The 21,637-nt window shown below is 40.8% G+C and overlaps 1 protein-coding gene across 7 annotated transcripts in view; it reads left to right on the forward strand.

The window, feature by feature from the left end:
- Positions 1-21,637, forward strand: part of NCKAP5 (NCK associated protein 5) — a 254,060-nt gene that overhangs the window by 92,295 nt on the left and 140,128 nt on the right. The window lies entirely within an intron of this gene.

A 21,637-nucleotide genomic window follows, 5' to 3' on the forward strand; every position in this document is an offset into this window, starting at 1 on the left:
AACCAGCAGATTTAATATGCTAATGACTTTAGTCTTGCAGAAAACTCCCAGGTAGTGGGGAAAGAAGCATGTTCTGCCTCTTCAGATGCCAAGAGCAGGGGAAAAAAATCCATTTCATTGCTCAGAATTTTTCCTTAATCGCAGTAAAAAGTCACAAGCGCGTGCTGTTTATGCTGCAGCAGTTTAGCCTTATGTGAGAAGAATTGCTGAGAGAAATAAGGAAATCAAATGTTTAAGATGGGGAAAGGGAGAAAAGGGAAAACATAACAGCCCCGCATGAAGGATTTTTTCTGAACAACATGCAATTGCACTCTTGCTTAGAGCAAAATAGGAAGACATTGCTGTTTAATGCATTGCAGATACACAGTATGCTAAAATCAACCTATTGCCATTGAAGTTGAGGCCAAAGCGTCTTTTTTTTTTTTTTTTTTTTTTTTTTTTTTTAAATTGGCATAATACACTGCTTCTAGTAGGAATCCAAAGTACATATGGGCTGTTTCATTTGAGGAGACCAGTGGCGACAAGCATTCCCACAGAGCCATGTACTATCCTACATGAAAAGTAGGATGCAGCAGAGGAAGCAAATATTTCCAGCAGTAATGTTTTTCCCTTGTTTGCATGATCACATCTTCCTTACACAACTGGGAAACAATTTTATTCATTATTACTTACCGATTCGAATTGACTGTAAGAACTGCCTAATTGGGGCTGTTGCAGTGCGTGGATGGCTGTTGTGATGGATAATCGTCAGTGTTGGCTTAGAGGTCCCATTTGAACACAAACCAGCTGAGCCATCTTAATGAGGTGTTCCTGGAGTGTGTACACATTTCCAATAATTAAAATGAAATTGAATCCGAGTCCCATGTAATTACAACTGATATTATTTGATTATATTCCCCACAAGGAGGGTAGATAAAAAGGGATGCAGTCATTTCGAAGCTTGGTGTAGTTTGTAGATCTTATTTTCCTGTTGATTGTCAGTTTTGAAGAGTTAATGGCATTGGAAGTATTTCTGGAGTGCTTATGTTGCCTCTTATCATAGTTTTCACCAATACCCACCTACTTCCAGCTCACCTTTATCCTTTTCGAAGGATGGATGTGTGGGCTTGACATGAGAAGACTGGGGACCTGTGACCATAGGCTGGGGATGGACCAAAAGTGGGCGAGCTTTTTCCTCTTGCATTCAAAGTCTTAAAGCATTTTTTAGTATTTTTTTTTCTTAACATTCAGCAAATCAGTATGTGCTGATAAAAGTGAAAGCTAACTATAGAACAGAAGGTAGCAGTCTCCTAGAGATAGCCTTTGTTTTTTGGTGATCACTTCTGTGGTGCTCCTTACGGTGGTGTCTGAGTGCTTCTGTTCATAACAGAATAAACAGAACTAAGCAAGTCGGCAATAAAAGAAGAAAGCTTCTCTATTTAAAAAAACAAAAAGGTTGTAAATTACTGTTAAACTGGTGTGAATTATTAGCTAAATTGGTGTGAATGTGTGAACTGTGAAAATTGTCGCTCCACTGTTTGCAGGACTGGACCCATAATGATGCATTCCTCAACAAAATAGTAATCAAGGCAAATCTTTAGGTTAACCCAGAATAAGCCGACTGGGCATCTCCTGGAGAACTGTGTTAGTGAAGCTTATGAAGAGATTTTTATTGAGTGTCCTTAAGTATGTATGCACTATCTAGTGCAGAAGTTGGAAAAATAGTGCATTAAGATCCCCAAGCTTGCTTTCTACAGTGGAGGATATACTTAGTCAGTAGCCCTTAGATAAAAAGCAAGTACAATCATAAGTTCCTGTAAAATTAGCAGTAATTCTCTCAGATACCTTTTCTTAACTGTAGAAATAGAAGCAGTCAAAATATTTAAGGAAAACTGTCCAGCAGAATTTTTAAAATGATATGCGAATTCTTTCTTCTTCGCCATTTTTTCCTTCAATTAAATATTAAGTTCCTCTTAAAATTCAGGGTAGTTCAGGATATGAGTAAATTAAATCTGCCTGTCATGCCTGTGACAGTATCAGCGCTGGGCATAGGCACCTGATGCTGGGGCTGAGCTTCTGTAGAAATTCAGAACTAGGGCACCAAGAAAGAAGCCTTGGAGCCAAACTGATAAAGTGTGCATGTAATGGTATAGATAATGCTCAGTCAAAATGACAATGAAACTCTAAAGTAACAAAGAGATAGGAAAAGGATTTAAAACAAAAAAAGCCTACACCAACCCCCCAGCATTTCCTGATGCTGATCAGATGCCACATCATTTGAGCACCGTAATATCCAGCCTGCTTCTTTGCCCCTTTCGCGAGCACAGGGTCGGGTAGATCTGTAGCACTGCAGATGCTGTGTATTGCTGAATGTTGTCTTTTTTCCAGCAGTCACTGTGTATTATTTATCTATCTATTCGATTATCCAAAGTCTAACTTAGAACTTTTTCCAGGCAGGGAAGTTGGGGACCTGTTCTTTGAACATTGCTAAGGCTTGTATACTAGGACATGAGCTGAATTAAGCAATTATTTTAAAAACATACATGAGTGGCTTCCTCTGTTTGCCCTTCCTGTGTGTCATGGGATACAAAGACCTAAATGCAGGTGCACTCGCCCAAGAAACCTCAAACGAGAGGCTAAAGGTATTCAGTGTAATTAAATGCACTTTTAATGTGCATGTCTTTTTATTTAAAATACATGAGTCTGAATAGTTTTCTGTATGTGTCTTGCTGTCTAACATTTACACTTGAAATGGTTTGCAGGTGTTGTTTGCTAACACAAGAAAGCATGCCTTTTTAGGTATTGGGCACAGATACTTTCTCAAAAAAACAAAAAAGCAAGAAAAATGGCCACCATTAGGTTAACTGAGGTTTTGTTTGTACAACCAGATCATATAACAAGACTGTTTACAAGAGGTATTGAAAACTGTATTAAAAGACCTTGGCTCAGAGGTTGGTTTTATGACACTTTGGAGGATGCTACAGTTTCAGCAGTACCTGAAACAAACATTAGATTTGATGGTATAATGGTTTGAGAAGTCCAGGTGAGAATGATTTGCTGCATTTTTTTATTTTTTATTTTTTTTTTAAATAGGCAGCTCACACTCCCTGGTCACTGCATTTCTGGTTACAACCCACAACAGTGTCCAAATTTTAAGTTTATACTGCAGAAGTGAAGCACTACTGTCCTTGTGTTTATAGTTTATAAAGCTTTAGTTGTTATTTGTTTATATACATGGTATTTCATCTTAATTTTATGCAATGTGTGGGCATGAATATATAAATTTTATATGAGGTGACCTTTCATTAGTATACGTACTAGTTAGCTTTAATAAAGCATGAGTGTTGTAATTCAGTATAATCTGTGCAGTCTACATGGTCTGAAAACCTCAAGCAAAAATTTACATCCAAAAGTAAATAGGAGTGAAAAAATAGATTATATACAATTTTTTTTCTGATGCTATTTTAAAAATAATGAACAGTTGGAACTGTCTGTTCTTTAGCAAAGTTTAAGTTCAACTTCCATAACTTAAATAGATTGTATTTTTTTGAAATGTTTCTTCATATTCAGCTTTTCAGATCAGATTTTTTTGTTACTTATTCCCACAGAGAATAATTGTAGAACACCAAAACTTTCATGCGTGTGTATTAGTACACATTCATATAGCACAGATAATTGTATTTAAAAAAATGAAGAATTGTTTGCACAGATTCCTAATGTTTATGTCCAGTCTGACATTCTGTATGTTGTATGAGGTGTCTTATTTTTTCTGACACTTCTGAAGTTTCCCCCAAATCCTGTTTAAGTGTGGTTAATCTAAGCAAGTGTGCATCACTTGCATAAACTCTCTGTGTCTGTTGAGGAGCAGAGTACTTGGTATTCCTCTGGCATTTATATGCAAATCCTACCCAAGCAGGCTGCCAGTATCAAAGCAACTTTCAAGTCAGGATTTCTCCTTGTTCTTCCTCAAGTAGCTGGTGGAGACCGCTCCAAGTCTATTATATAGCCCTGGTTTCAACATGCCCCATCTATATGTGGTGACCCTGTCAAATTCTAATGCAATTCAGACTCTTTTCCCCCCCCCCCCCCATTAGTTGCCATTATCATCTTGTGTCCTCCTGAGCTTGAGTTTTCAGCTTCTTTTTTTGTTCTTGTTTTGTTTTTCCCCCAAATCCCTGTTTGGAAAGGGGGCTGCACTCACAATGCTGGCTGCTGTCTGAATCCGCCCGTGCGTTGTAGGGCTGGCACTGGCTGTATCCAAGGCGTAAAGGCCTGACGCCACTGGCGATGACCGTGCTGGGGCTGGTGGGATGGAGGGAGAAGGTGCTTGCTCCACCGAAGGCCACGTGCCCCAACCCGACACTTGGGCAATGTCCACTAGCAATGTAGAAGGCACGTGCTAGTTTTAGGGGCTATGAATTTGTGTCTAAGATAGACCTTGAGTAGCTCCAGGTAAGAAATGAGTCTGTCTGACTTAGTGTCCAAGACTAGGCAGCCTTACAGGATGTTTTGGTAGATACTGTCTTCCCATCTTGGTTTTATATCGCTGTTCTTCATGGAACCTGTGTGATTCTTGACCTAAAAACAAGCTCTCAGGAATAACATTCAGGACATATTTTTGAACGCTGAGTATGATGAACACAATAGTTTTGTAAATATTCTAGCGGTTAAATGTGTGGGTGCAGTTTGTACTAATCCATAGCTTTTCCTGCCTCTGTGTAACGAAGGGCTGGTTGCTCTGCCTGCCTTGGTCAGGGTGGTAAGTAGCCAGTCATGCATGCATCTCACTGCACTGGGGTTGTCACACTTGCTCGCAAATGTAATTGGGGAAGGAAACCCAAACTTTAGAAAAAACGAGTTTTTTATTAGCTGCCCTTTAATTCTTACCTTGTACTTCCCTCCTGCTGTGATTGTACTTTTAGCCATACCAAGGCAATGCAAATAATTAACTTATTTGCTTATTATTTGTGTTTCTTTACGGGAACAAGAATAATATACTCTGTGCTGTTCATATGCCAGGAAAAGTTGCAGAAAAGCCTTTAATGCTTAGAAAAAAATACCCAATAGTTCAGCTTTAAATATTGGGATTACAGAGCAAAGATCAACCTAAACCAAAGAGCTCAAATTGTGTCTACCTGGAGGACTAAGATGTAAAAGAAGGCTTTTAAATGATTAAAGAATCTAGGAGGTGAAATATAGCTGGTGCAGTTTGGTAATAAGGGACTAGCTAGGCTGCTGGGTTTTGTTCTTGACCTGAGTTATTAACCCAGGGAGATGCTGCCGTCGTCGCTGAGAACTGAAGGCAAGTCTGAACCCTTCTCTCTGACTCCAGGCAAGATACCTAACTTTTCCTGTGCCTCTTATTTTTATCAAAATGCAAAAGCTTTGAGAGTAAAACAAAGTGTTGAAAAAGCGCCGCGTGGTTTTGGATGCCTCGGTTCTTGGAAGCCCAGCGTGAGGCATGTTAAAATGTCTTTGGTCTCCCAAGGCGGCAGCTTAGTGCTGTGAAGCCTGTCCCTGGCTTGGTGAACCCAAAACCGGCAACATGTGCAGTCACTTGTCAGTTTTGAAAACCTTTTCTAATGTGTGGATGTTCATATAAGTGTAAGATACTATTCAAGCACAGATTCTCATCGTTGGCTCTTGGCTCCTAGAACAACTGGAAATTATGTTTGACTCTTTAACTGCATGATTATAAATGTGAATTAAATTATGTGAGTAAAGAAATATCAGATACTTTATATCATTAGATATTGTCCAGAACTTAGGAAAGCATCATTTCTGAATACGCAATAGAAGATTGACTGTTTGCTTATTAAAAGGCAAACTTATAATAGAATTTTTTTTAGCTCTACTGATTAAGTACAATCTTTTAGGCATATAAACCATCCTTCAGATCTTATATGCTTGTTAACACTCATGGTTCTCCAGTTTGTATTCATCTTTGTATTATTTGTAAGCAGGTCCTTAAAACAACTCTTTTATCAACAACAGCAGCTTCTGATATTAGTAATAAAATGAATAGATGATTGCTTATATTTTCAGTTAACAATAGCTTTTTTTCCCTTGTTCATATCCTCTGTAATCTTTCATCAGTTATAGCTTGAAAGATTTGCTCTTGAACAAGTTTAAAATCCAGAAGCTTTCAGCTTGTTCAAAGAGGTGTGGATATAATCTGCAAAATCAAAACATATATTTGCTCTAATTTAAAAGACTTGTCTGCAACAGTGTTAGGAGTCAGGCGCTGGATGTGATCATCCCACCAACTATAGGTTCATCTCTCTTCCTCCCGCTAGACTGTTCTCCATTTGAAGATGCATTGATGTAAATGTCAAAACAGCAAAAGTATGTTTTGCAGAAGAATGCGGCCTTTTTCACAAAGTGAGTTACCATATTCTTCCAGCAATTCCAAATATTGCTGGATTTATAATTGTTACATTTCCAAACAGTAACTTTATTTCTTAGTAGGTTTAGCTGAGCAGTTTTCAGGCCAAAGGATTTCTCAAAACACACAATGTGCTAGCAGCATGAAGAGAGCAAGGATTTAGGATAATGAAGATTAAGGAAATATATTACACTTTCTTTTAGTAATCTGAAATTACTTTTGAAATGAATCATTAGCAGCAGGCTTAAAAAAGGTATAAAACTACTGTGCTATCATTGTGCTAATGAAAACGCTGTCAGCATCTTTATTTTATAATAATCTCGAAATAAAAATGTATGCTGTTTAGAAGACACTAATAAAACAGGTGAATATGGATAATTTGCAAATTATTATTACAGCAGTCATTTTAAAAGTAAAGTGAACATAGATAACTAAAATGAAATTGAGTTATTTTAGATTTATACTTTCATTTTACAGTGGATCACAGCATTAGATTTTCTGCAGGACGACATGACTTGTATTCGTGTCAAACGGGATTGTCTCGGCTGGGATGACAACAGGCACATGCACGCTGTAAGCACTTCCCTGCTGCGGTTGTACTGTGCCGGCAAAGCACTGTACCCCGTCTGGGGGCAATTCGTTAGCAGTTACAGCTTTTGCCCTCCTGCTTGGTTCTTCCCTCTGCCCTCTCCTCCCCTCGCTGCGGGAGAAGCCGGCGTGTGCCCTGGGCACCCCTTCCCCGGCCTCTCCCACCCACTTCTGCACTAGCGGGATCTTTTTTTTCCAACGCTAAAACCTCATTAAAGTATTATAATCATGCCATAAAGCTCGGCTTAGCTTTGTAACCCGGTAGGCAGGTGTCTTAGAAGTCTGCTCGACACAGAGGTTATATTGCATTTGTACAACTGCTTGGGAGTCCTGTCATTCCCCCAACCTAGCTGAAAAACAGAGAAGGACCTGGCATCACTTCTGCTCACATTAATGCACTCACTGGGTTTCCTGCTCTGTGTAACGTTTTTGCTCTTGATGAAGGTAAAGTGTCCGTCCTTTCTGCAGAACAAATGGAATTTTTTAAGCGGTGGTGCTGGGAGCTGCTGCTGTTCAGCCGTTACCCCTGCGTTCCCAGCGTGTCGCACCCAGCTTCTCATTCATGTATCATTCAGGCTTTTTTTTGTTGTGGTTATTGCCCTTCTCCCCTCCCGGACACGGATATCTAAATTGGTTTTCCAGAAATCAGTCTGCTGCATTGTAATGGTGTATTATAAGATAATGATTGTTTTCTTTCAACTTTTTATAATATTTAATTAAGGATTCAAAAGGATCTTTTTTCTTTGTGTTGATTCTTGCTTACAGGGGAAAAAAATGTCCCTCAGGAGAACTACTAAATTATTTCTTGGTATAGCAGGCTTACGAGGTTTTGTTTCCACCAGATTAGCTAAAATAGGTGCTGGCTGTTCACTTAAGTAACAAAGGCTCTGATTCTGTGAAGTAAACTGTTAAGTTCAATAGGATGACTTCTGCCCAAAGTTATTCAATCTCGCCGTAGCTTATGGCAGTGCAGTTCAAAGCTGGTAGACAGATTGCTTTATGGAGTTGTCCAGTTTTTCTGTGTTCCACTGACATAAACTCAGGCTTTCAAAATGCTGAATTTCCCGTGTTACAAGGATGCTAGTATTTCCCTAGGTTCTCATGGTAGACCGGTATGTCTAGTATCTGTTCTGTATGTCTAGGAAAAAGTGCTTAGCCAGTTCACAGCTGAAGGATTTTATTTGCTGAGCCCAATTTTTGAACTGCTTTAACGTAAATAAGGGTTCTGCAAGTGACCTTTCACCACAGCACAAACTGTGTGGGTAAGGTAGCAGCGTAAGTGAGCTGTTGATATTAGCAGTGCATCTGATGTTCGCTTCCGACGCCAGAAACGAGGCTCTGTGTGTTCTCTTTGCTGTTCCTTGGCTAAGGTTTTGTCTCGTGAACGTGCCAGACTTGTCTCCTCCGCAGCAGTGCTGTTGTGCTTTGCGGAGGCTGCGGATCCGTCTTCTGCAGCTGAAAGCCCTGATGCTTTGATGTAGCGGAGGCTTTCTGGTCCCTGTCCCAAAGCACCATGGAATACCGTCAACTGCTTGTGCCCATGAAAGCTGGTTGCTATCATGTCTGCGTGGATTTATTTTGAGTGCTGCCTCTGAGAAGTGGAAGCGTGGAGGTCAGGTCTTCTCTTAATCATAGCGTGGGTGGCAGGAGTTTACATTTTTCAAGACTCTCGTGTTATCTCAGACCTGCTCATGAAGATAACCTTTCTCTTAAAGGGAGAGAGGGAATGAATATTGGGGCATTCTTTCTGTATCTGAGTCCTTGATTAATACTGGTATTTATTATCTTATTATCATAAAGCCATTATGAAATAGAAACTGTTACATTAACTTTGCAGAGGAACAGCTGAAACAAAACCACAGAGGCATCTCGTGACAGTGCAAAGTCTGGAAGAGGGACTTCCCAGATCTTTGGCTGATGTGTTAACTTTTGGATCTTCCTTTTCAGAGTAAATGTGGTTTGAGCTGATTCTTTCCTTCATTTTTGACTATTATGGAAAAAGTAAATCCTAAATATTCATGTTAAATATTAATACAGATGGAAGATATCTATGAATGAAACACTAATGAGCTTCCCAGTAAATGCTAGCTTTAAAAATTACCTAGCCTTTGTTTCATTTTAGGCATGTCCTTTGAGAAGTAAACAGGATAATGTTCAGCTAATGCATTATTTAGGGATTTTTGGAGTACGTTTTGAAAACCTCATATGGGCTCTATCCACAGGATTCCCATTAAACTCAATGGGAGCCATGTGGCTAAAACCCTGCAGAGCAGTTTGAAAACGTATCCCATGCTGTGCTGAAGATAGATGATTAAAGAATGAGTGCTTGAACAGGGAGGAGGGAGTGATGTTGTGATTCTCCATTTAGGGCTATGGTCAGGGTAAAAATCCTTCTCTAAACCCTTCTTAAGTGATCTTCTTTTGGAAATCCTCGCTAATAGCTCTCCTGTTTCTGCAAGTGGAACAGCAGTACATTACAAATAAACATTTGCACCTTAGAGGTGTCTGGCTGTCCTCTCACTTTTTCTTTTCTCTTTCATGTTTATCATTTTTGTTTGATTGTTCCACTCTATTTTTCTGTTTTCTTGCATCTCACTTATATTTTAACATGCTTTTCTCTTCTTCTCAAGAAGTCTTCTACGTCTTTTCTGCTACTCTTGCTGTTATTTCTGGTCCTCCGATCTTGTGCTGTTCTCTTCACTGTTTTCTTCCTCTCCATTCTCAAGACTTTTTCTCAACATTTTTTCCTTTTCTGTTTCTAAGTACTTCCTTCATTTCTCTTCTCCTAACCCACATCTTAGTTTGTCCAGCTGCTGCACTTTGTGGCCGAAGTCATGGAGTAGGACTTTCCAGACCCCTTTTCTCTCCCCTTTTTTCCTTTTGTTTTCCAAGTTGGCAGCTGGCAATTCCGTCAGAGTGCCCTTTCCTCCTCTCCCCGGATGATGGGCCGCCTACAACTCACGCCATGAACCTACTGATGTGGGGGAGAGGTCTGCTGGCCTCCAGCACGGGAAGGCAAGCAGGGCGTGTGGGGTGGTGGAAGCGCGTGCGCACCGCGAGAGCCAGTCGTCTTTCTGCATTGCTGCTGAAATCCTGCACAGAAAAACACAGCTTGGTTTCCCTTCTTTTTATTCAATCCATCTCCAGGATAATGCGATTTAAAGAAATGAGCTTTAACGGTGATGAATTTGGCATTTTGAGCCTGTGTGTTCTGACTATTTTTTTTTTCCTGTTGTTACTTGATAAAATGGATAATGGTTATGATAATGGGATAAAATGGATAATGCCTGTATTCTTCCAGTCACAGGAAGGATGCAGGAAGGGCTTTATGGCACTTAACATAGAGGCAAGAAGGTGCGCCTACCTTTTTCTTATCTTTTCTTTTTATGCAGCTGTGTTATTGCTTTCTTCATGCATCTCATTTGCACCTTGATATTCTTTCTCTTCCCTTCTCTTTTTCTCTCTTTTGTTAGGCTTGCATAAATGGAAAGGGAGAACATTAAGCGTGAGTAATGGCAAAATATTTCTAAGTCCTCCTGATTCTTTTGTGACCAGTTCACAAACAGTTTAATTTAGCCCTTATTGTTTGCTGGTGTCAAAGCTGATGATGTTCTGTATGAGGCTATTCCAGCCCTCTTCAGTGTGCATTGTCATGTATTTTTATTGCCTCATTATCAACTACTTGGTTGTAGAAGAGCTGTCAATATCATTTTAGAGAGACTACCACTGCCTAATGATACAGATAATTAAGCCCTTGGAGACCATTATTCTAACCATATATTACTTGTTTAGGCCATTTTGCTCTACTGCTAGAATTGGGGAATCTACAAACATTAAACTTCTGTTCTTAGGTCTCCAACATGACTTGTTTTCTTGCTTGTTTTCTAACCACCTGAAATGTAAGACCAGAGGAGCAGTTACTTCTACATCTTAGATTTCTTTGCTGGTAGATGTGGGTTGCTGTTTGTTGAATCTATCATCCATAAAGGTAAACCCCTTTTGAGCCAGGCACCGTTAGAATAGGAAATTGTATTGTTCCAGGGCAATGTTACTGGTTTTGGCTCTGGTGAGTCAAACATGCACAGAAGGAGGTATACTTCAGGCTCAGGAGACGGCATTTGTCATTTGCTATCCTGGCAGTCATTGATTTTATGGAAAAATACATCAAGACACCTTATGATATGAAAAATATTTAAATAAGTTGGTAATTTCCAAATATAGGCAGAATGTTGGAAAGGTCTTAGGCTGCCATTATTCTTCTAGGAAAATTTGAACCTTGGGAAATAAAATCCTATGAACATCTTCGACATCAAAAAGACATTAGGGCATGCCTAATGCAGTGATACCCCTTCTCCTAGTGTCTGCACAGCTTCTCTGGCCAGGGCAGATATGGAGGGCTTCCTACTTAAGAAGGACCTAGTCATACAGAGAGCGAGAGGATGTCCCCAGTTCCTGAAGAGCACAGGCAAAACACTTGATCGTTGCTGATCATCCAAGAACCGTCTCATACCATCTGTTTATGAAGGTCCACTTGAAAGTTCAAAGCAGGCTCTCTGCTGAGGAGGAAAGATGAAAGACAAATTCTAGCTACGCCTATGACAGCATACTCTCCCCCTTAGGAATTCGAATATTAGCCTATCGTTAATATAGCCTACATTCTCTGTAGCACAGGCATCACTTGGAAGAAATGTGTGGAACATTGCACCTTTACTGGTCTTGTATATGGAAGCTTTTAGGAAGCCACAGATGAATTGAAAATCTCATTTTTTTTTCTTTTTTTGGTAGTATTGTAGTCTTTAGCAGCTAAAATTTTAAAAGGCTAAAGTCCAAAAGGTCAAAAACCCTATATTTATTAAGACACCATGTTGTTTTTAAAAGTATTTTTAAGCAGAACCAGAAGTATTTTTCTCACAGTTAGAAACCTGAATCATTGTTTCTTGCTGTTGATTCCTGCTGCTTTTTGTATTTCAAAATGTCTGAGGTGAGCTGTTTTGGGGGGATCCAGGTGCAGAGTGGGAAACTTTCCCGACATTTTTGAGTCCTGTGTAGTTATATCTGCAGGAGTTTGGCCTTTGGGCTATGCCTGCTGCAGTTAGCTGTACAGTGTCAAGAAAGACTGGTGCTCTCTTGTGAATTTTGTTTTTAATGAAATACTTGGTTTACTGAACCAAACCATGAGTTGTTCATTGAATGATTATTTAGCTAGACTCCTAATAGCTACATTAGTAATTAGTTTTTATAGGCATTAAATTCATGAATAAAGTTTTAAGGAAAGAAGAAAAGGAATCGGGGAAACTTTCCAGGCTTTGGCTCTGAAGGCATCAGGGCATATTGTATGGACTTCAATATTATAAAACTGTCTGAACAACTTTAATAATACTCAGTTGTATTTCAACATTTTCCAATTGTTTCACAAAAAAAAAAATTAACAAAACATTTAAGATGTATAATTCTTTTGATTAAGTGACTACTGAGCATGTCTACTATTGATGCACAGAAGGTTATTTAATTCTTCTGAATGACTACTATCTCTTTATATCCTTCCAGGAGTCTGCCAGGTTTGTTTTTAAACCCTGAATTCTTCACAGAAGAGCAGAAGTGACTAAATGATAAAAAAAGATAGAACTAAGCTTTTGATATCATGCTTCCTTCCAGATCGAATGGCTTTTTTAAAGTTATGTGAGCTATTCATAAGCTATTCAAGTGAAATGTGTGAAACATTAACCTATCTGTAAAGAGATAGCAAAGCTGCCAATTTGTTTGAAGTTAGTCAAATATTTTTAAGATATGGACCTTAGATCACTAGTGGAAAGAGCTGAAGATCTGTGCAGTCCTATCAACAAAATGAGGTAAAATGGAGAGGACATATGATCTACTGTTTAGACCAAGAACTGTGAACAGTTAAAATCCTGGGTTCTAGCAGCCACTGACATTGGACATGTTATTTAACCTTGCTGTGCCTCAATTTATTCACCTGTAAGATGGTGATATAGTATATTATGTTGACCTGCATACTCACAGCATAAAATCTATGGAACTCTGACCTCTTATGAGCAGTGATTTAGTATATCCTGGGATAAGGCCTCACATCACTGATCTTTTTAATAGAATAATCATGTTTACTAGCACTTGGTGAGTTATGATAATTAAAGCTAATCAGATTTGTTGGCTAGAAGAACAAAGTCCATTTTGTGATGTGTCATCCTTGGACTTTTATGGCAGTTGTTCACTAATTTGAAAATATCAGTACTTTGCAATGGATTTCCCAGCCATTTGTGTGAATTAAAAGGGTACTGCTAGTATAAGAGTACTCGCACGTGGGTTGTGAAGGGTAATTAACAGTGAATCTGTCACCATATATAAACGCATCTTCCATTGCTTTCAGTGGTGCACGTATAACGAAGGGAGAATTAAAATTTTTGGATGTCAAACATAATAAAAAAGAAAACACTGTTACGTATTGGGTCAATAAAGCTGGGGTTTTATTCATGGAAAACCCTATCCACCCATCTTCACAGGGCCTTTTCACATGTTTTTCGTAACCCTGGAACTGCCTTAAAACTCCTGTAAGATTTGCAAAGAGGAGCCATGAGGAGATTAAGATTCTGCAGTCTGATGCCCTCAGAAATCCTTGCTTGGAGAGTCAGACTGAAAACAAATCATGGTAATTTTAGCAGAGGAGAAAAAAAAAATCCTTCCTCTTCTTAGCTTTCTTCCAGCTGCTCTCTGTAGTGTGGACAGCACAGTTGTGTGTGCGCTACCACACTTGGCAGTCGGAGCCTGAAAATTTCATGATGGGCTGTGTAGTGTGAAAATGCACGTTAGCGTGCGGGGGACTTCTGCAGATGCTCATCGGCAGCAGAGCTAGCTTTCATCTTGCCCTTCTCTATCTACTTCAACCCTACAAACACGCTGTGTGGAGGGAGGCAGCTTTTGTTAGAGACTCATGGAAATTTATGTAGTTGTGTCAGCACGTACAGGTGGCCTTGGTACAGCTCTGAAACTGTGACTCAGAGTGGAACAAGGACTTGGATTGGTTTTAAATTGCATAGCGTTCCCAGGTAAAGTAAATTGACGCTGTAGTGGTTTGTCTGTACCACAGTGCTGTATATAGCAAATTGAATATATATATATATTTGGATGGGTTCATAGATATATCTATGCATCTATATATTTGCAAATATGGAAAAAAAATTTATTTAAATTGTAGAAAATAAGAAAAAAATTAAATACAAAATCATTCTTTAAAATTGGAAATATTTAGAGTCTTGTTATTTAGTTGTCCTTGATTTTTCTGATGCTTTTAGATATGCTGAAACACTGTGTGTCTATTTCTGGTGCCTCCAGCATGAATAATATTTGAAATTTTGAGTGTACATTTAAGCTGACAGAGTAAGCTTTCTCTGCACATCTGGTTCTATCCATTTATAGCTAATGAAAATCTTTCCTAAAATCCCAAATGTGTTATTGGGGGGTTGTAGGAGGGAAACAGTCCTTCCATTTGAAAAATCTTTTCCATTGCCTGTGAGAAGCTTTTCTGTGAAGCTTAGTCTTGGACTATTTTTTATTTAATCCTCCTTGCCTGTGGCTTAAAAATTGTACAGGGGACTAGTGATGGAAAACACACATAAAGTCCATGCAGCATTTTTCTGTCTCTCAACACAGGAATAAACATTACCACTGGTTTCTGTTGCGCTTCAGAAGCTTTTTGCCGTGGGCATAGGTTTCAAGAGTGAAGACTGCATGGCTGAAGCGGGCAGTGAAAATGTTTCCAGCAGGGCTGGCTCAAATGCCAGGTAACAGGATTTAGACTTTTGTGGGAGCAATGATAATGCCAATGTTGCGGTCTTTCACAATCCTGCCCTGCTTCCCTGAGGCTCAAGGTGCATACTTGCATTATTTTAAGGATACCTTCAAAATTTCCAGCGGATGCAGTGGTCAGTGGTTCAACTAAGTAAATATTGTGCTCATTCCTCAACTCTCCATAACTTTTTTCCAGCAGTGGTGTGGTCTAGTGGTCAGAGCACTTGATTAGGCTGTTGACTCAAGGGAAGGATCCTTCGCCAGTCGTGTGAGCAGAGCTCTGTCCTCGACTGCAGCGTGGATTTCCAGGTTTCAGCTCCAGACCTGTTTCGTTTCAGCACTGCCTTGCAATAGTCACCCTCGCCTTGTGCTAGATACTTTACTATTTTTATGTGCCACTCGTCTTTAGATAGTTTGCTATCTTCTCTAGATAGTTTGCCAGGAGAAGGTCTGTGTCTGCTCTGAGTATGTCTTCAGAAGAGCAGTTTAGCGTCAGTGCGTGGGAAGAGCGCGGCTTGCGTGGCTTGGGTGTGCTGCTTGGAGAGCAGCACAGGGTCGAACAGGCTGCTCAGAGCCCGCGGGGGAAAAGGACCGTGGTGGTGGTGCAGGGGTAGGATTTGACCTGGTATTTCTGGGTTGATAAACACAAGTACTGATGAACAGAATGAATAAATGTAAGTTGTACATCACATCTGTGTCTTTCTATTGATATTGTAGAGGATATTGTTACTTTATTTTCAAACCGGAATTTCGGGGATGGGCTTTGTGCGTTCGGTAGCCTTTGCCCTGTGTACTGCTGTAAGGCCAGGAGCAATGTCGCCTCCTGAACAGGCCTGGAAACACAGAGGAAAGCCCTTGGGTGTCAGAGCCTCGGTGTTTACCACCTGTCCGGTCTCCTTCCCATATATCGTCTATTGGTTTTCACTCCCCTCTGTGCTTTTCTGACCCATTTTCAATATCTAAATTCTTTGGAGAAGCTTGTGTCTGGCTCCAGGCCAGCTCATGTCCTGGGGCCTGTTGGAGCCTGTCGCGGGCCCCCCTGGGTTGGGGGGCCAGCAGGGCCAGACAGAGGCCCCAGACTCTTTTTGGAGTGGTCAGAGAAGTGAGATGCAAGTGTAGCCTCGGAGGTTGGAAACTGGGTAGGAATGAGCTAACAAATTTATCTGAGCGCTGAGTCAGACGGCAGCTTTTTGGTTTGTTGGAGTGTCAATTTGGAGAGGGGCATGAGAGGCTTGGGCAGGGGCGCAGGAGTCTGCCACCAGAGCCAGGCAGGGCGCAGGCTCTGCAGGGACAACCGCAGTCCGGCTGGCGGCAATGCCGGCTGGCTCCGAGCTCCCCGGCCACCTCGGGTCATCCGAGAAGAACCTGGCAGGGGCTGAAAGGGCTGAGAGTCCCTTGGGCAGTTTAACCTGTGACTTGGTCCACGGTCAGGCAGCTGGGAAGGGTCAGGCAGCTCAAGGACCTAAAACCCAGGTCGCATCTCTAGGAGGGCTGCAGCTAGAAATCAAGAGATTTGAGCTGGAGATGGCCTAGGAGGGAGGCAGGAAGCTACGCTGTCTCACAGATAGTCTTGGAAGAAGAGAATTTGAACCGTTTGAGAATACATATCCATTTGGGAGTTCTGAACCACTGAGGTAAGTTAAACTAAAGACGGGGGAAGTTCTGCTATTGATGTTTTTCTCAAAGCCTTTAAAAAGAGTTCTGTGCTTGCTGCCTGACAGGAGGAGAAGGAAAAGCTGAAGTACAAACCTCCAGCTGCTGCTGGAAGACCTTTGGATGTGTCCCTGGAAGATAGTGAAGTTAGTCCTTAGCTGAAGGAATTCTTGTGACGTGCATTTGAAATAAGCAGAGTACTGTCGCCTCAGCTTGAGGCTGATGGAAAAGGAAGGGGGTAGCACCCAGCAAAAGGTAGCTGCCAGCCTGGGGAACTACTGAAGAAAATAGGTCAAGGGAGAAGGGGTTGAAGCTGCCCACGCACCTTCTAGAGCTGGAACAGCCACATGCTGCATGTCCCTTGGAGGGAGAGTTGTGTTACGGGCTGTGTGGGAAGCAGCTGAATAGGATGAGGGCTATAGGGAGTATATAGTCTCTGTGCTAGTTTTGTCTCCTTTCCACAGAAAGCCTGCTCTATTTAAGGGGTTAAGTTTTAGGTCTGGGGAGATCAAACCCTTATAAAAGATGTGCTACAGAGACCTGGAGAAAAGAAGGGGTTTCCTCTGCAATGAGACGGGACATAAAGACCTATCATGCACAGTGGAGAGGTTTATGGAGAAAAAGCCCTCAATATGTGAAGTTATGGAGGCAGACTATGAGAGAGATGCCTCTCTCAAGGAGACGAGACCAATAAACCTGACAAAAAGAGAACTGGAAGGCCTTTTTGGGGCCTTTTTGGGTGGAAATATATGGTAAAGGCTCTACAGGGCTGGAGGGCTGAGAAAACACCTGAGCATCCTTGAATTACTGTATTTGAGGGCACATTAATTCCTGTATGGTCTGTTCTTAGGGAGGGGCCCAGCAGAATTGCCTATGGCTTTGGTCCATTTGAAATGACACAACTGGAGGGGCACAGAGTGGACAGGTTTTCAGACCATGTCCCAGTATGGCTGGGGGGTGGCACAGAGGAGGTGTGCATTTATGAAGGAGATGGTCCTGAGAAACGTGTGGGGGTGTGTGTATGGAGTCAGGAACATAAGTGTCTACTGGTGAGGAGTAAACCCCAAAAGGGCCTCTATAATGTGTCTTGGCGTTGGTGAAATTGTGCACCGACCACATGCTGCTGCAACAGGACAGCTAGGCCAGGTATGGACACGGCAGAGCTGCTCCCTCCTGTCCGAAATGCAAAGTCAAGAAGCTGTAAAAACAAGTCTCCTACAGCTCAATATGTCCTTGAAGGCAGGTCCTGGCTTCTGGACCAGTTTTCTGAGTCACAGCAAAATACACCGTGGAAGTTTTTGTGCCACCTTGGAGGCCTGAGCGTCTGCTCCCCATGTGCGGCCCCCTCTCAGGCTCAGGCTCCCTGGGCAAGGGACGTTTCCTCTCTTCCGAACATGACACCTGGCCCCCTCGCTCCGAAAGACATACCAAAAAAAGCCAAATACTGTACATTGCAGATAGACTGTTTTCCTGGTGTCTTTTAAGAGCACTGGACAAATAATGTCTTTAAAACCTAGGAATGACTGATTTTGTTTCAGGAGGAATAGCAAGTGTGGGCATCCAGACCATCAGTTCCAGTCCTCTGCTCTTAACCTGTTATACAACTGATTTCACAAACTGCTTGACTCTCTTAAAAGTGTTTAGGTTTCTTATCCCATCACTCTACCTGCAGGCTGTTCAGAGTCTCACTTTTTTAACGGTTAAAAAACATTTTAATTCCAGGCTAAATGTATTTATAGCCACTATATTCCCATTTTGTTCTCTGTCCATGATTGCCCTTAGGCTGGTATAATATTCTTTCCTCTTTTACTTTTTCCTCACTGATTCATTTGTAGAGGTCATATCTGTGTAAGCCTGTGTCCTCTTAGGTTTAGGAAGACAAGTTGCTTAGTCTTCTCTCATGACACAGACTCTCCGTTCCTCTGAACAGCCTCAGAGCTGTTCCTCCATCGAACCCTCCGTGAAGGAGCATTGGCGATCATAATTGTGGATAATATTCCAGATGAAATCTCGACAGAGCTTTTCACGGTAGCATTAATATTTTACATTCCTTAAACTCTTATACTCCATGAACAGATTCTGGTCTCAGAGTGCCTCATTTTGTCTTCTGTTTAGTGCTTTGAGAAATTTATCCATAGGTTAGGGCTGGTGGAGAACTGTCTCCCTACTCTAAATTGACATTTTGTCAAGAAACTTAAGAAGCTTCTACCAAGCGTGGGTTTTGCTTCTTTTTCCTTGAAGGGGATCACTTTTTTTTTTTCTTTTAATTGAAAGCAACACTGCAGTTTTCAGAAAACTTCAATTTTCTATCCAAATAATGGATATAACAGAATTTTAGGGATACTAACTGAGATGATTAGACAGTAAACAGAGCACTAGACAAAGGGGAAAATAAATGTTCCTAAATAGTGATTGAAAAGCATAGGCTTGAGAATGGTGAGATACTAGAAACTGTTTTTGCAGAATGTAACATCTTGATAGTTATATAAGATGCATTGAATCCTTGGCAAGATGAGCTTTTTAGCATAGGCTGGAAAGCAGGCAGACTATGCGCGTGGGGCATAGCTATTATAGATGTAATCAGCATGTGCTTGATGTTGGACTGGGTCCATCTGGGTATTAGAATCATAACCAAGAGAAGATAACCTTTAATGGTTTTTAGAAGTGGGAAATATATAGCTGATGTAGGAATAGCCTTTCATAGAGCTTTTAATTTTTCTGCTTCACTTCCAAAATTTACGTGTCCTCTGGAGGCCTACTTCAGGAAGCAAAACATGGTAGTTCAGGTTAAATTTATGGAGGCTTAGTTGTTCTTCTGTTTTTTAAAAGAATTTATACTAAATCTTACTGGCATGTACAGTCACTGTGCAGAGTATTATTGATCATAATATAACAATTGCCTTTTAATTAAGCTGTCTTTAATTCAGGCTTCAAAGAGCCTAACTTATGAGGAACAAGTCTCAATTATTATCATATGTCATGTTTGGTTAAGTAGACCTTTCTAAAAAATGGAAAATTGGGATGCTAGCAAAAAAAGAAACAGCTTATAAACTGCAGCAGCACTGGCCATCAAAGCTTTGCAATAAATTTGAATGTAAGCATATTTCACCTGCTTGTTTGACAAGAACTAGTTTTCTCTTTTCTTGTTTGGATATCCCATGGACATCTAAAGTTTCTAAGATCCTTTCAATGATGTATTGACAGTGACATGCCAACGTGTCTAGTGGTTCAGCTTTATGACTGTCAGACTCTTAGTTACAAATTCTTATAGTAGCTGCAAGAGAAACAACAAAATCCTCAACAGTGTGTAACTTAGCTCTTTGTCATGTTGCAAATACCATTGTTAATAGAAATGAGTGTTGCTAGAAGGTGTTTCTAATTACCGCATGAAACAGTATGCTAGTCAGTCCCTATAAAGTTGTTAGATAAGATAGGCCTGTTTAACAGGAATTCTGTCGAGAATAGACAATCTAGTTATCTGCACTTTGCTCAAGATGAAATGACCCATTGAATTTAAGAATTCTTCATAAGTAGTTTGACTGATGATTCTAATATCCAACTAGACTATATTTTCATTGAAGTATTAGACCTAGATTGGAAAACTCTCATTGATTTCAGCGAATGTTGAATCTATCCTTTCTGTAATTTTTACTTGTTTATTCATGTGGAAGAACTTCATGTAGGACTAGAATTAGATATATAACTACTGTGTATGCATATATAAAACACAATGATTTAAAATAAGAACCCTACTACATTATTAACTTAAAAATTAAATGATGAACATGGTATGAAAGGAAATCTTTTAGTGAGGACTGTACAGGAATTTATATTATGGACCAAAATGATTTGTTCTTTTGTGTAAAAGGGATCTGATTAAGGTCAGCCCATGAGCAGAAATGGTTTCAATCTGCAACTGAAAAACTGTGCACCACTGTCTGCACTAGAGATTAGTGCTGGCTTATTTTTATTCACATTTGGTCAACAGATGGTCCAACTATTCTGTGAGCATTCTGGCAATGTAGAAGTCTGCACATCAATGACAAAAAAAAATATGAATAAGTAAAATGTCAGCGGGCATCTGAATAAAACGAATGCCTCACAATGTCAGCTTCTCGACAAGGAGTTTAGCTGGCTGACTTGAAAAGGAGAAAACCTAGTAAAACATAGTGTTATTTCTAAATGAGCCACTACCATGCATTCTGATAAGGCTGAAAGAACAGAAGGACTATGAGGCATTTGTAACTTATACAAAAGATCATATGATTGGCCTTTGGCCATAGCAGTTAGCTAATATTTGCTGGCTTGCTACCTCAGGAATACAAAGTTTTGATAGGATATGAATAATTCTTCTGCCCAATTCCATTTGCAAAGAACAGCACACACAAGTCATGTTTACCTAAACACAGCAGCACAAACAGCAGCAGGCAGTGTCTGGTGTGGTCTCCCGAGCAATTCTGGCTCTCTTTTCAGGGCTGCAGGTTTCCTCTACAGCATGTCGGGCAATGCTGGTGTAAGGCATTCCTCTTGCTCTGCTGCCTTCGTGTAACCCGCCCACCTATGCCATGTCAGTTCTCCCTTCTCTAGCCCCTGCTCCAGCTGGGCTGTTCTGTGTCAAGGAATTGAGACAGTCTAAAAATAAAGAAGGTGAAAAACTAAAGTGCAGGTGAGAAATTTCAGTGGTGGGGGCATATCCATTGGACTCCATTCCTCAAGTCAAACTCACAAAAATGTTGCCTCACCAAGAAGCAGCTGCAAAGGGGTGAGAAAACGGGTGAAGACTAGGGGCGTAGGAAGAAGTGGGAGGACCTTTGCTGGAGTTGGCCCTCAGATATTTGTGTGTGAAGCCCAGCTTCTCTGATGCTGTATCCCACATTGCTTCTCTGCTTTCTCCTCCCCTTCCTCCTCCTATCTGTGCTCGCAGAGCTGAAACCAGCTATAGTCCTGGACCGTTTATTTGGAGTCAGTCTCAATGACATCCCCAAAGCCTGTACGATTTACCTTCTTGTGGAGTTGAGTGGGACCCGTGTTTCGTGTGGTGGCCCCCGCTGTCCACCCTGCGGTGTGCTGGGGCACGGCCCCTTACTCGACGTCACCTCTGTTTGGGAGGATTGGTGATATTACCCATTTTAACATGGCTGATGAATGCCAATAGATCAAAGACGCTTTTGATGGTATCCACTAGCACTTTTTGAAATGACAGTGCCAACCTTCCTTCTTTCGCTGAAG

Source organism: Dromaius novaehollandiae, chromosome 7 (genome assembly GCF_036370855.1).
Source record: "Dromaius novaehollandiae isolate bDroNov1 chromosome 7, bDroNov1.hap1, whole genome shotgun sequence".
Classification (NCBI taxonomy): Eukaryota; Metazoa; Chordata; class Aves; order Casuariiformes; family Dromaiidae; genus Dromaius; species Dromaius novaehollandiae.